Source organism: Canis aureus, chromosome 9 (assembly GCF_053574225.1).
Source record: "Canis aureus isolate CA01 chromosome 9, VMU_Caureus_v.1.0, whole genome shotgun sequence".
Classification (NCBI taxonomy): Eukaryota; Metazoa; Chordata; class Mammalia; order Carnivora; family Canidae; genus Canis; species Canis aureus.
The window spans coordinates 76,821,423-76,824,956 of record NC_135619.1 but is presented as its reverse complement, the minus strand read 5'-3'; the positions used below and the strand labels follow the sequence as shown (position 1 = coordinate 76,824,956).

The 3,534-nt window shown below is 43.8% G+C and overlaps 1 pseudogene across 1 annotated transcript; it reads left to right on the top strand.

Moving 5' to 3' along the window:
• The first annotated feature begins 2,308 nt into the window (after positions 1-2,308).
• LOC144319967 (immunoglobulin heavy variable 3-48 pseudogene) lies at positions 2,309-2,926 on the top strand (annotated as a pseudogene). Its single transcript, XR_013385582.1, has 2 exons — positions 2,309-2,416; positions 2,520-2,926. The product of XR_013385582.1 is annotated as an immunoglobulin heavy variable 3-48 pseudogene (transcript).
• Positions 2,927-3,534: the final 608 nt, after the last annotated feature.

The window sequence follows — 3,534 nt, the reverse complement described above, 5'->3', positions numbered from 1 at the left end:
AGAACCTGGGGATGTGCATGTGTAACTATCTCCAAGGCAGGAGGACGTGGATGTTCCAGATCAAGCATGGAAGCAGGAAGAATGATGGAAGTCTTCATAATTCTCCCAATTATCCTATTGAGAACCACTAAGGCATCCCTTTATCTTTTTTTAAGATTTTCTTTACTTATTCATGAGAGACAGAGACAGAATCAGGGACATAGGAAGAGGGAGAAGTAGGCTCCATGCAGGGAGCCCGATGCGGGCTGGATCCTGGGACTCCAGAACAACCTGAAACGAAGGCAGATAACCACTGAGCCACCCAAGTGTCCTGAACATCTGTTGTTTAAAAAACCCCAGTCCTAATGTGAAATGGTGCCGCCACTCTGGAAAACTGTGTGGAGGTTCCTCAAAGAGTTAAAAATAGACCTGCCCTATGACCCAGCAATTGCACTGCTGGGGATTTACCCCAAAGATACGGATGCAATGAAACACCGGAACACCTGCACCCTGATGTTTCTAGCAGCAATGTCCAAATCGCCAAACTGTGGAAGGAGCCTAGGTGTCCATCAAAAGATGGATAGATAAAGAAGATGTGATTTGTGTATAAAATGGAATATTACTCAGCCATTAGAAATGACAAATACCCACCATTTGCTTCAATGTGGATGGAACTGGAGGGTATTATGCTGAGTGAAATAAGTCAATCAGAGAAGGACAAACATTATATGTTCTCATTCATTTGGGAATATAAATAATAGTGAAAGAGAATAGAAGGGAAGGGAGAAGAAATGAGTAGGAAATATCAGAAAGGGAGACAGACCATGGAAGACTCCTAACTCTGGGAAACGAACTAGGGGTGGTGGAAGGGGAGGAGGGCGGTGGGTGGGGGTGACTGGGTGATGGGCACTGAGGGGGGCACTTGGCGGGATGAGCATTGTGTGTTATTCTGTATGTTGGCAAATTGAACACCAATAAAAAATATATTTATTATTAAAAAAATAAAAAATAAAAAACCCCAGTCCTTGTACAATGTTACAGCAGCCAGAACAGGATACAACCCTGGTGACACATGAAACCAAGTAATGATGCTCTGGAATTTCCACAAGTTGTGTCTCTGATGACCCTGTGGGATTTGCGTGGTACCATGTCCTTACCAATTTGTGTTATACTAACTGTTGTGAGGTGTGCGCCTCACCACTGGGAATTACGTTGGTCCCCCATGACAGCAACCAAATACACATCTGTGTCAGTTACTCTCCCTCCATAGATGAGGGAGGTTTCCAATGATGAGCTCATTACTGGAAACCCTCAAACACCTACAGTAATTGTTTACCCTTTATCTATATGTTTATATGCAATCATTAAGCTAGAGGGTTTCTACGCCATCCTGGTGGCATGTCCTGGTGTTGACAGTGTCTCTCAGCTCTGCCATTCTATTGCATAGTTTACATGTGAACTCACTGGTAGTGAAGCTGTTTCAGGAAGTTAAGTCCACTCAGAAATGTGATTCTCCCTGATGGCAGGAAATAAATCTCCATTGAGAACAACTCATTCCATATAGCAGAAGGGGAAAACATCCTCAGAACCAGAAGAGGAAACATAGGGCCCAGAAGTCTGTGCAAACAACCCTTTTCAGTTCCTAGTCATTCGCATAACCAAAACCAAATCCTGGCTTTAAATATCCATAAACCAAATTTTGTATTGTCCAACATGTGGAAGGGCTGCCTACAGTGGTCATTGTCTGGGTGTCATATTTTACATAGCTCATGCACGTGGAAAATGAAATGCATCTCCCCTTAGAACTATCTTATGTCTTAACTGTACTGAGTTATTAGACAAGACAAAGAAACTGGAAGAATACAAGAGAAATCTTCCTGCCACAACAAGGTGAAGACCTATGCAGGGAAACTAGGCAATTAAAAAATATTAATCAGGAGAGAGGAAGAAAATTATTTGTTTCCCTATGACATGATATGTTACAGGGACAATTTCTACAAACTCAATAAACTAGGAATTAAATAATGATTTCAGGGAAAATTTAGGATATAAAATACCTATCTATTGACAATAATATCACTTAAACTAGCATCAAAAATAAATATTTAGGATTAAATTTCAATAGTAGATAAGATATCATACTAAAAATGACCAATTTTGATGAAGGCTTTTTTAAAAAAATAGAAATGCAAAGATAACACCACTCAAAGATGAGAAATTCATATTTTCACAGTCAAGCGCTGAAGATATAGTCAGAGGACATGCAAATAGGGCCCTCCCTCCACTGATTAAACCAGCCCAGCCTGACCCTGCAGCTGGGAGTGCAACCCCAGCCCCAGGATTCCCAGGTGGCCCCATTCAGGGATCTAGACAGAGCACAGACAACTCACCATGGCATCTGTGCTCAGCTGGGTTTTTCTTGTCGCTATTGTAAAAGGTAATTCAAGGAGAACAAGGGACCTTGAGTATGTGAGTGCAGTTGAGTGAGAGAAACAGGGGATGTGGGACAGTTTCCTGACCAAGATGTCTTGTGTCTGCAGGTGTCCAGGGTGAGGTGCAGCTGGTGGAGTCTGGGGGAGACCTGGTGAAGCCTGGGGGGTCCCTGAGACTCTCCTGTGTGGCCTCTGGATTCACCTTCAGTAACTACGAAATGTACTGGGTCCGCCAGGCTCCAGGGAAAGGGCTGGAGTGGGTCGCAAGGATTTATGAGAGTGGAAGTACCACATACTACGCAGAAGCTGTAAAGGGCCGATTCACCATCTCCAGAGACAACGCCAAGAACATGGCGTATCTGCAGATGAACAGCCTGAGAGCCGAGGACACGGCCGTGTATTACTGTGCGAGTGACACAATGAGGGGACCTCAGTGTGAGCCCAGACACAAACCTCCCTGTAGAAGGGGATCAGGACCACCAGGGGTTGCACACTCTTCACCACTTCTGTCCTGAAGGCTCAGGAGCAGGTGCAGATGGAGTTTCTGGGCAGGTTTCTGGGGCTTCCTCCTCATGGAGGCTGTCAGGATCTGGGGCTTCCTCCTCATGGAGCAGGTTATCTAGGGAGTCTCTCTAGACACATGATTAAGTGCCTTCTTATAAACTTTCTAATTTATAACATTTGTTTTTATATAAACTATTGTTTACATGTACTAAAGACAAATTTGCTTATACTTTTTCTCTACTGCCCCTACACATCATTTAATGACACATATCTCAGTGCATCTCATCTTCTCCTTGAGTTCCACCTTTCTACCCTGTTCATTAGAGAACCCCCCTGCTCAGTGTGCAAGGTTGGTAGAAGCAGCATGAACCAAATGGACAAGAAGCTATAGAGCGATCAGGAGTAAAAAGCAAGACACAACTTCTGGAGGCATCACTGTAATGAACCAACCTACCAGCATTCATGCTAGTGATAACGTGGAAAAGCAGTGGAAACTCCCCAAGGTTGTTGTTAGGATGTGGAATCCGGAGATCACACGCACATGAACACACACACATGCACACACAGAGACACACACATGCACACACACACAAGAGTATAAATCATCATCACATTTACC